Source organism: Salvia splendens, chromosome 1 (genome assembly GCF_004379255.2).
Source record: "Salvia splendens isolate huo1 chromosome 1, SspV2, whole genome shotgun sequence".
Lineage (NCBI taxonomy): Eukaryota > Viridiplantae > Streptophyta > Magnoliopsida > Lamiales > Lamiaceae > Salvia > Salvia splendens.
The window spans coordinates 12653576-12666239 of NC_056032.1; positions in this window are offsets into that span (position 1 = coordinate 12653576).

A 12664-nucleotide genomic window follows, 5' to 3' on the forward strand; every position below is an offset into this window, starting at 1 on the left:
TATACCATATGTTCGGTATAAAACCACATAGTCGGTATATACCTTATTTTCGGTATATACCAAATGTGCGGTATACCGCGGTATACGAAAATCTATACATTTACCTTACCGAAGTCTATCGGTAAGGTATCATACCGTACCGCAAATTGCGGTATACCACAAATTCGATATTTTTCGGTATAATCTCAGTATGGAAAGTGCGGTATTGCGGTATTTAAGTATATTTATCCAGCCCTAGTTGTCGACATTCCCTGAGAGATTGTTTTAGTACTGATTTCCTTCCCACAAACGGCGCCGCGTTATAAAACAATGAAGAACACAAACACACGATCAACACAAGGTATTTACGTGGTTTGATCTTAAAGATCTACATCCACGGAAAAAGAGGGAAATTGCTCATAATTTGACCATTTATCGTAATTTATTCCATAAATTTCCCTAAAAAATAATACGGCTGCAGTACGAAAAAAAGACATTAATTCTTTGCTATCAATTTCAGTTGGTTAATTGATGTTTCTAATCCAAATTGTACGGTATTAGGTAATGAAATTTGTGATAATAAGTTAGGGGATAAATCAGAAGTAAGATAAAACTACTACTTATACAACAAATTACCATATATATTTATACGCCAACGGTAAAGTAAGTTAGGAAAGAAATCCGACGAAACTAAGATCAAACTGCACAAAAATTACCATATTCATAAATTCGATCCGTTTCTAATTAGGAAAGAATTTGGCTATAAAATCAACGGTCTTCAATCTCACACAACCACAAACAAAAGCACACATAGTCATGGACAGCGCATAGTCTCTCCGGTGGAATACGAGATCGTGTCGTTCAAAGCGACCGCGGCCGCCGCACGATGACGAATACGCCGCCTCGATGTCCCTAATCCTGCTGTCTGAGTCCGGCGGCGGTTTCTGCTCTAGCACCGCGAGTGATCCAACAATCTCCGCCCCTCCTAAGATGAGCATCACCAATCCATCCGGTTTGATCATCAGAATCAAAAGGCAAAAAGTAGGGTCTCCCGACACGCCGCTGCCAACTCCAATCTACAAGGTTTTCCAGTGCGCTAAGAAGGGAAAGGCGGGCGAGGATCATCACATTCACAAATTCTCGCACTGCCATGAGACTTTCGGCACCGGCCAGGCTTTGGGTGGCCACATGCGGAAGAACCTGGATCGATCAAATCTCGCCACAATTAACTCAACTTCTTGCAGCGCCGCTAAACTCATGATCGACTTGAACCTGCTACCGCTTCCAGAATAGGATTACTAATTGTTGTAAACTAATTTTACTTTCTCTGTGTTGTGTTGTGTTGTGTTGTGTTGTATTCTATTCCACCACCAACATCAATTTGATCTTGATATTTTTTTGTTACCCAAAATTAGGGTTTTCCGGGTCCATTAATGAAATTTGATATTCATGTCAGGGAATGCCGTTTGATTATTCAAAATAAGTGTTGCTTCTGATTTCACTTTCCACCCATATTAATACGTATGTGCAACTTTGACTGTTTTACGATTAAATTTCAAGTTTGAAGGAAAATTTAGAACTCTGTTAAAGTTGATAATGAACTAATTACATAATTTTTTTGTTAATTCTTGTTTCCTAGCTAATAATAAAGGTCGCAATCGCGGTTTCAGAGTTTCTCCAGATAAAATTGAAAATCAGGATATCTATTAATTCGGCTAGAAGTAGAATCATCCATTAATGAAACAGATACCGAGATACATACAAGTCATCCTAGAATTATCCCTACATTATCAGATTGAAAACCTTATCACTTTAATATATCCCGTTCAGACTAATTTTAACATTTTGAACCGTCTTTCAATATTAGACCAAGTCTAAATATGAAAAGTTTTCAACCAATTACACACTACTAAGAGTGTCCTTAGCCGAGGTGGGCGGCGCGGCTGCGGCCCGCTATAGTGGAGGACGAGGGCGGACGGGGCGGGTGGGGGTGGGCATGGTCGCGCCAGCTGCACGGCGAGGACACGGCGCACGCGGCGCTGGCCATGGCTGCCTATTGCAGGGCCCCGCAAGCCGCGGCGGCCGCGGAGTTAATTTTTTTTTGATTTTTTTTTATTTTTCCAGAACTTTTTATATATACTCCATATTTCACATTTTTCACCTCACACACATCTACACCCTTTTTTCACTCTCTATATTATTTTTATCTCAATATACAAGGTGGAGATAGTGATTCCCTCGGTACCGGAGGCTCGAGCGGAACCTCGGGATACGACAACTATCATCCTACCCAGCCGTGGAGATCGAGTCCCACTCTCCCTCTATCCCAGTCGTGGTCACCGGCATCCCCGCCGTGGCAACATACACCCCAGTTTAGGGGTAGGTCATCCTCGCAGAGGAACGTGGGTCGACCCAATCGGCGTTCGGGGATTACCGACCCAACATGGACGGGATCTACTGTCCGCGTCCTGATACCCCTTCTCACAACTTCCAACCCACCCAATCTCCTCTATTAGATTTTAATAGATTCACATGGGAGCAGCTAATGGGTATGAGTCCGGGTCCACCGGAAACCCCGTCATCCACCACCGGTGGAAGTGGCGGCGGCGCCAGTGAGGGTGGCAGCAAGGCCGGCGGTAGTGGGGGATCGTCCGGGTACTACTCGCCGGCGGAGTCTGTTGGGAATGCAAAGGCCTGGGACACCATCACGTCGGATGTCGTGGTTGGCACGGATCAGACATAACTAGGCTTCTAGCGTCGCGTCCTGGCAGCATATGACAGCTTAAAGCCAAAGCGAGCCCCTCCGCGTAAACCGGATCAGATCCGCAAAAGGTGAGGGAGGATTACAAAGGCCGTCAAGGCGTTCGCGGACATATACGAGAGCAACCTCCACACAGCTGAGAGCGGCCGCAACGAAGCCGACATAAAGGCGTTGTCGCTACAGATGTATCACGGTGCTGGAAACCCTAAGTTCAACTACTGGGATGAATTTGAGGTTCTCCGGGACTCCCCGAAATTCAGGGCCATCTGTGAGCAAGAGTGTGGTCCTGGGCCGAAGCGGACAAGACTCGGTATAGCCGGGAACTACAGCAGCAGCAGCGGCTCACGGCTCACGTTCCATCGACCTCAACGACGATGCTTCGGAGGAGCCCCCCGCCACACTTTTCTGGCGCCCACGTCCCCAGTCTAGTATCCGTGACGCGAGATCCGCCTCCTGCCTTTCTGCGGTCGCGTCAGCATCGTGCACGGTGCTAACGACACCGGTCTCGGTGTTGAACATGAACCTGGAGGTCCTGATGATTAAGCTACTCCAGGAGAACGCCGTTCGCTACGAGATCGCGACCAACCCGGACACCAGGGAGGTGTACTGGGATCTCATGCAGAGGCTCAGGCAGCAGCTGGGGTTGTCGAGAGGGGCGGCCAGGGCGGCGGCGAGCGACGGCGGTGGCGAGGGAGATGGAGAAGAAGCGGTGGATTCCGATGATGCCACCGAGTAGGCGGCGGCAATGCTTTTTTTTTTTTTAATTTTCGTTGTATAATTTTCCTATATCTATAATACAACGAATATTTGGTTTTAATTAAATTTCTAATTAATTTATGTCTCTTTTTCTAATTATTTTTAGTCCGATAATTGTTATTCAACTTGAATTAAAATATGCCAACAAATAAAATAATGAGATTTGTGGCTGTGGACGCGTCCACTATTGGGTTGGACAAGTTTTTTGTGGCTGTGGACAAGTTTTTGTGGCTGGTGGAAGAGTTTTTTTGTGGCAGTGCCTTGGGCATGACCACCTATCGTGGACACTCTAATAATATGGATCATACAATCTACTAACACTATTTACACTACATTTTCCCTCTTTCCTTCTGTCTTACTTTTTTGCATCTATCTCTTACTTTTATCAATTACACACTAAAACTTGTGTTATTTACAAGTTTGTCTATTTTTTTTGTATAATAATAGAATAGATTTTTGTGAGCGAAACAAATAACTAAATCAAACTAAAATTAAATTATACTAGTGCAATAGAAAAATAAAAAAATATCCACAATGAATCTGAACTTGCCTAAATTGAACCTTAATAAGGACTAAGGAGTAGTATAATAGTAGAATTTAGTCGGACATGCTATTCCATCCATGCAAGTACAAATATACAATCAAAATGAAATGGAAACTGGAAAGGGACCGTCTAATACCACTAATCATTATCATACTTTAATCAATTTGACCTAACATGTTACGGGATTTCATGACTTGTGGAATTTCTCAATAAAATAGAAATCATACACAAAATGCATGTGTTGAGTTTGTTAAATAACTTGATCCAATATCTTCTCATGTTTAACACTTCTAATTAATTGTTTATCCATAACAAAATCTCCGATGAAGACAGATGTATCCTTAATCGAGATTGATTGATCAGTTAAATAATTTGATATGGTTCTTGGACCAATCATGTCAATTATTAATATTGTACAGGTCGAACACATTTCTGTTATTTCAAAATTTGTGTCTATGTTATCACTTTTTTTGTATGTAAACTGAATCATAACTTTCACAATTTCATACCGCTACCCATGCTGGTAATTTAAATTGGTTCATTTCGAATAATTATGCAGTTTCTTTATCGTGAAATTGATAATAAATGTAACACCTCAATCGATCAATTCTCCATTATAAGCGAGTGTACCCTTTTATATTCGTTATCTTCTTTACCTCGTGTATGGACTATCAAATGTAAAATTAGGAGTATTAATATCAATTAACAAAAAGTTAGTTATAATTAACTTTTAAAAAATATCTCAAAACTTTAAATCAGTATAACTATCTCAATTTAAATTATTTTTTTACACAACATATATCAAATTAAAGATAATTTTATAAGGATTCTAACGAGATCTCACTTGCATATGTTCCGATGACAAAATTTGATTTTTTTTTTAATTTTTGTAATTTTTAGCGTATCAGTTTAATGTAAATATAGATATAAAAATATGTCAATATAATATGTATATAATGTCAATGCAAAATTGTGTTGACATATTCATGGAATCACATTGATCTTTTTTATATACTATATTGACATTTTGATCAAAAACCCTAAGTTTGGTAGTTTTCGAATCTTTTTAAATTTAAATAATAATAAAACGAAATTACACATGGCAATTTATAGACCAATAGATCTTCATATATCTTATAGTTTTAAATTAATTGTAGTTAGCAATTAAAGATTGAGTTGAATCACTCTCCTGATTCCACAGCATTAATATATTTAATGGAAAATTAAAGTTTGGCGATTTTGTACATAATTCAAATTTAAAATAAATACGGAGTACTACATACTAAGTTTCAGCTTTTCTAATTTTCTATCTGGATTAGGAAAAAATGAAGGTGATGCGTTCAAATTAAAACCGACTTGAATAAAATTCTGGATGAGAGTACGTTTATATAGAGAAATAATAAATTTTAATAACATTCACAATATCTTAGATATTTTAGCTAACGCGTTATTTCTTCAAAAGCGTCGTGTTCGCCATGGAGAGTGGGCAATATGCATTTAATTTGCACATATTGAAAATTTAGGAGGAATCTTAAAGAGTTGAAACTTGGTGTATTTCATTTTTAATTTTTATAATTGTGTGCAAAATCAGAATTCATCCAAATTTGGTATTACCATTGCGGCAATTTTAAATTTAAATTAATTATGGATGAACTTGGCGAAAAAATTGTTTTTAGTTCATTACTCTGAGGCTCTGAGCCCTGAGGAGCGTGTAATTAAGAAATTATTAGTATACTAAGAATATAGTACTAATCATAGATTTTATTTGGAACAATAATTTGTTGAATGTATTTTCGTATGATCGGGATTGTACGAGTAAATTAAAATTGTAATTACAGTTACTAAAACAAAATAAAGTTTGGCCTCCCTCGTTTTTTGTAAAAATTGTAGATGTTTCTAAAAAATTTCGGAGATGATAAAATAATTAAGCTGTTTGTTTACATGATCACATTAATTCATGTAGTACATTTTTAGAATCTTAATATGCAGCGTACAAAAACATGGGTCGTACAGTCATATAATCACACATTTATTGTGTTTTTTCTTTATAAAGTACTCTCATGTTCTGGTTTCAACTTTTTACTCATATGTTCTGTTTTTCCATCTCTTTCTTGTTTAATCAATTTCATTATAAATAATTATCGAAATATATATCCTATCAAATCTGATGTATTTTTAGGTTTCTATTTCTCAATATCAATTTTGATCGAGAATTTTAAAAATATTTAGAGATGCACAATCATATAATATTAGGGTGGAATTAGTACCTCTAGAACTATAAAATAGCCATGCTTTTGAATAAATACAAAGGCTACATGCAAATTCATACAAATACTATCAATTATTCGGATTGTTAATATTTAATTGTTTGGTCATTTTGCTCTCTTTCTCTCTCCAGACTGTATATAGCCTATAGGAGTACTATATATTTTATTTTTATCATATTTTACTAGATAACTTCTAAACTGACTTTTTGTGCAATCTCCTATTGTTATTTCCTTTTTTTTTTTGGTTACAGAAATTAGATATAAATACATCAATGAATTGATATATGTCATTATCATAATAAAATTGGGTTAATATGTATACATTTTTAGAGCAATTTACAGTACGTGGTGGAAAAAGTCAAAGAATCTCACCCTTAATTTATTTATACCTTTATATATGTAATTTCTAAGTCCCTCTTTAACGCCAAAAAATATTTGACTGAACCTCCTATAGTCCTATTTATAGTCACATTAGCCTTATATTATAACTTCAGAGTAAGAAACGGATGGCGAAGCTCACCTGCTGTCAATTTCTTTGAAGATGTAATTCCATTGATCCAATCTTATTAATATAAATTACATATGGAATAACATGACATTTACAAAGTATACAAACCAAGCAAATTAAATAAGTACTTACGAAACAAATATATGATTAGTACTCCATCCGTCCTAGTATTCCTTTTTGGGACGTTCAACAAAGTTGAGTCATTTCCTTTCTTTGACGAAAAAAACAAAACATCCAATCACTTTTACTTTATTTCGTCACCTATTTTATCATCTTTTCATCCTCCTACTTTTTTCCCTCTCCTATTTATTTTACTTTTATTTAATTTATTCAATACAATTTCTTAATCTTCGTGCCTAAAAGTTTTGTACCAACTTAGTTGGGACAAAGGGAGTATATATAATACATGGACCCTCTAACTATATTACAGTTCTACTTCTACTATAACATTAATTTAATCTCAAGTACTGAAAATCAGACTGATTATATATTAAACTGAAACTTTATTCAAATCTCTTACTCTCTCTCCGATAACAAAACTAGAGCATGAAACAAAAATAGAAAATATCAAACAATGAATCAAACTAAATATACATACACATTATCACAGATATATGTGTGTAAATGGTGTTCAGATGATATCTGCTGCATGTTAATTTCGTAGTGACAAATTAAAAGCTCTAATCTCTGTTAATGGACAAATCTGCAACACCCAAATTGTTGTATTCACCTAAAATATAGTATCGCCAAATTAAACCTGAAATTTTTATCGGCCTAAAAAACTAGGAAATCAAACAAAATCGAGCATGAAATGAAACATAAAATCAGTAAGTGATAGATTATATCGACCAATATTTTCAAAATCGAGCATGAAATTTTTAAGGACGAAATTACCCTTTTTGTAATTCTTATTTGGATATATTTTTATGGTTAACAATGTAAATCTAGCCAACCCCTCGGAAGCAAACTGCAAATGATCAATTTATCGACCTATATTGCTATACACTATTTGTATTTGAAAAATTTTCAGACTAAAAATTCTCAATCAAATCCTAAGCTTTCGGGTTTTTGATCTAACTCTTGCTCAAAGTAAGCACTATTATGTAAACATTAAATCCATTTATTTTAATAACTATCAATAATATGCTGACATTTTAATTTGTTCATCTTATTAAATAATTGGAATCTATACAGAAGAAAGATAATTAAAATCAAATTTACTTTAAAATAAAGCAAAGCAAAACCCAAACGTATAAATACAAAAAATATTTTAGAACAACATGATAATACAAAATTCAAAACATATAAGTACAAAATTTTACATAACTCATCTATCACTACTTACCACCTAACTATTTTTTCACTGTATCTATTTTCTCTAGTGTGTTGGACATGTTGTATTTATTGTATTGTGAAGTGTTGCTTTTAGGTGGTTTTCAAAGGCTTGTTTTGGATGCTTTTAATTTATGGTTTTTCCTGTGCTTGCTTAGCCTTCTTCTTAGTTAGTGGTATTAGCTTTTCGGAAGATTTCATTTTGAGTTCTTGATCGAAACTTAAAAGAAATAAAAAAGAACTAAATGATATTTTTAGTTTTAGATTTCATCTTCTTTGGTAAGGTTAATTTTTTTTACCATGTTATCGTTATTGCGGTATACCGCACTTTTACGGTATACCATAATATCATTATACAAAAAAAAATCTATTTTATACACAAAATATTTAAAAGTAGGATTTCCGGAGATTTCTTCTTTTGTTTTTATTTTATATACAAATATATTAAATATAATGTAATATTTATATAATATTTCAACATGTACCATTTTTCGGTATGCACGGAACGGTATACCACGGTACACCGCGGTATAAGAAAATTGATATTGTTACCATACCAAAAAAATTTGGTACGGTATCATACTGTATCGAAAATTGCGGTATATCGAGAAACTGGTATTTTCAGTACTTTTTCGGTACGATAAATATGGTATTTCAGTATTTTTTCTCATCGCTAGATTTAACTTAGTGTTGCTTTCTTGCATAGTTAAACTTATTTCAAACAGCGAAGGTCAGTTTTAGCTTTTTATATTGCTAGTTTTAAAAAGTACTAACAGTACTAGAAATAACGAACGGGAGATGCTCTAAGAGCATCCACAATAGCGCCTAGCGCACCGCCTAGCCGAGCGCCGGCGCTAGGTGGTGCGCTAGGCGATCTATTGCAGCCGCCTAGCGGATTTCGCGAAAAAAAAAACCGCCTAGCGCTCGGCGGTTCCGCGGCGCTAGGCGGAGCGCTAGGCGATCCGCTAGGCGCTATTGCAGCGTCCGGATCGCCTAGCGCACCGCCTAGCGCGAATTTTTAATTTTTTTTTTCCGAAACACTATATATACGCGACTTGCCCGTCATTTTCATTCGCACCACTTGTATTAACGAGTACTCTCTCTATCTAAATTTCTGTACAAGATCAATAACGGTAAATGGATCTCAACAACGAGCCTACTTCAGGGAGTAGCGGATCTCAAACTCCCCCGATCCCCGTGGGAGGTGGATGGAGTCAGATGCACCCGAGTCAGATGCACCCATACTACAACATGTACCCTTGGCAGCAGATGATGCCCGGGATACCAGCGGGGGGGAGTCCGCCGGGGGCGTTTCCGGCGATGTCGGGGTGGGCACCCAGTGTCCAGATGCCGGGATGGGCACCCGGGATGCAGATGATGCCCGGGGGGTACCGGCGACGCAGGGGACGCCGGGGGACGTCTATCGCCCAGTTTTGATTTTTCAACTGGTTCGTCGCACACATCGACGCCAACGGAGGTTGCGCCTCCGGCCCAGTTTGACACTTTCTCCTTCGATGACTTGGGGATAGATCTTTTCGGTGTTCCGGATGCTCCCGTTCAAACGGGGGGCGCAGGGCGGGGTCGGGGTGCCCCAAAGAAGAAAGGCAAGGGGAAAAGGCTCGGCGAGTCCTCGCAGCCGGGTGAGGACGACAACGCGGTACGGAGGAGGTGGACGGACGCGGAGAACGTCGCGCTGTCCAAGGCGTGGGTGAGTGTTTGCGACGATCCTCTCGTTTCGAACAACCAGAGGATCGTCAACTTGTGGGGCAAGATAGCAGCAGCCTACCAGAGGTTTTGCCCGGAGGGGAGGCCACTCAATGGGGAGGATTGCCGGAAGGGGTGGGACCGAATCATGGTTGCGGTCTCCCGATTTTCGGGCTTGTACACCAACGCCCTCCGCATGATGAGCAGTGGCCAAACGGAGGACGACTGCAGGAGGATAGCGGAGAAAGCCTTCCCCCTGAAGGGGGTGTACAAGGAATTCACCTACTGGAACTGCTATCTTGTGCTGAACGACTCCGAGAAGTTCCGAGTAGGTGTCGACTCTGGCTAGCCGAAGAAGCAACGGTTGAACTATTCCGGTGATTTCAGCGGCAGTAGCGGTGGTTCCCACGACCTCCCAGAGACGGCCCAGGAGGTCCCGACCCCTCGTTCGTTTGCTCGCTGTACTCGCCCCGTTGGGCACAGGCGGGCTCAACGGGAGGCGAGGGGGGTCACCGGGGGTTCACAGGAGGTCCAGTCGGCATCCCCCCTTGGCCAATCCACAGCGGATCTCAAATTCTTCGCGCGTCAACAAACGCGCGCTCAGATGGTCAAGACGGTGGCCGAATGGCGGGCGGCGGTGGACCCCGTGGAGAAGAGTTTGCTTCAAACATTGCTCCTGAGCATGCAGGAGGATTTGGAGGCGGCACGGAGGGAGACCGGCGGCGGCGGTGGCGGCGGCGGCGATGGTGGCGACAGCGACGGAGGCGGCGACGACGAAGACTATGAGTGAATTGGCACTCCTTTTTATTATTGTATTTTTTTTAAATTAATGTATTTTTTTAAAATATTGTACTTTTTTAAATTTTAATATTATTATTAAACTTTTCCCGTATATGTCTCGTAAATTAAATTTCGTATATTGTGTGATTGTTAATTATTTCATTTCATTTTTTAAATTAATAGTTATGTGGATATTATGTGGCTAGGCTATGGCTGGGCTATTGCTGGACTATTTGCTTGTTTTGATGATGTGGCAGGAGGATTTTTAGTGCTGATGATGTGGCAGTGGCTAGGCTATGGCTGGGCTATTGCTGGGCTATTCCTATTGTGGATGGCCTAAGGAGAAAAATTTTCGTAGTCATGTCATACCAAAATGACAATATGATTTGGTATGTCTTACTAATAAAATTATGACAAATGGAAGCATTTAAGATATCGCTTCCAACTAAATAAACTATAAAAGTAAATTATGAAATTATAAGAAATTTGTTTGCAGATTCCATATATGATAGATGGATCATATATAACGCATGAGGAGCTCCATCTTTTCAGAATTTTAATTTAATTGATACAGCATATATACGCAAATGTATACATGCATGTTCATAATAATTTTAAATAAATGACTATTTCCTGCAACAAATCTATTATAGTACTCTATATTTTTATGAAGTTTTGGCATGATACATTATATGATTTAAAGTAATTAAATTTAGGTCATCTTATTATTATTAACTATTTATATATCTTAACATAACAAATTTTCATTTATATAGTTAATGAGCAATACTAAAATAAAAAAAGAATTACATTATATAATTATTCATATAGACGATTTAATTTTTGGCATTCAATGCTAATAAAATTTAATTATTATTTTTTATTTGTATAGATTTTTGTATATATGTATCCAAAAAAAATTCTTCAAATCATAAATGGGGTGCAATATTATTTTAACACTCACTTGACTTTTTGATGATTATTCATTTTATTATCAATTGTGTGTGTGTATCTATATATTTTATGAGTATATATGATTTTCCAAATTGGCATAGTTTCCATAATTTACAACAATACCTTTTTCTTTAGAAATAATAAATGTATTTCCATAATTTATGCATCTAGTTGAAATGCTTTAAATGTTTTCACATGTCAAAATTTTATTAGTAAGACTAACCACGTCATATTGCCACTTTGATATGGCATGACTAGGAAAATTTTTCTCTGTTCTAAGGGGGTGAGTGATTCATAATACTCCCTCCGCCCGCCATTAGAATCTCCATTAATTGGGGCATAAATTTTAAGTAATGTTAAGAAATGTGGGTGGAAAAAAGTTAGTGGAATATGAGTCACACTTATATATATTAGTTTTAAATGCAATGTGAGTGGAATGATTTAGTGAAATGTGAGACCATATTACCATTTATGGTAAAAGTGAACCAAGACTCTTATTCTCGGACAGAGGGAGTAACACTCATGTCCCTAAAAAGTATAAACATTTAGTTCGGTATAAGTTTTAATGTATAATTGGTTAAGTAAGAGGTAGATAAAAGATAGTGTAAGTAGTGTATGTATAAGTTGTAAATAAAATGATTTGTAGGGTATTGTTTTATTTGACTATTTCAAACTTAGAAATTTCATACTCTCTCCGTTTTCAAATAATATGCACTTTGGGTTCGGCACTGCTATTAATGCTAAATTAATTAAGTAAGAGAAAGTTAGAGAGAAAAAATAATTAAAATATTGTTAGTGGAGAATGAGTTCCACTTACTAGAGAGAAAATAATTACTAAAATTGAAAGTGCATATTTTTATGGGATGAACTAAAAAGAAAAGAGTGCATATTATTATGAGATGGATGGAGTAGTATTTTTCAAGTATGGACTAAAGAAAATAGTTCATACAAATATGTGAATAAACTATTGAAAACATAAAATATTTCGAAAATAAAAAAACCTATTGCGTTGACAAAATAATTGAAAATATGACTAATTTATAGCTGCCCGAGAATCTAATGGCCCAAGCCCAACAACT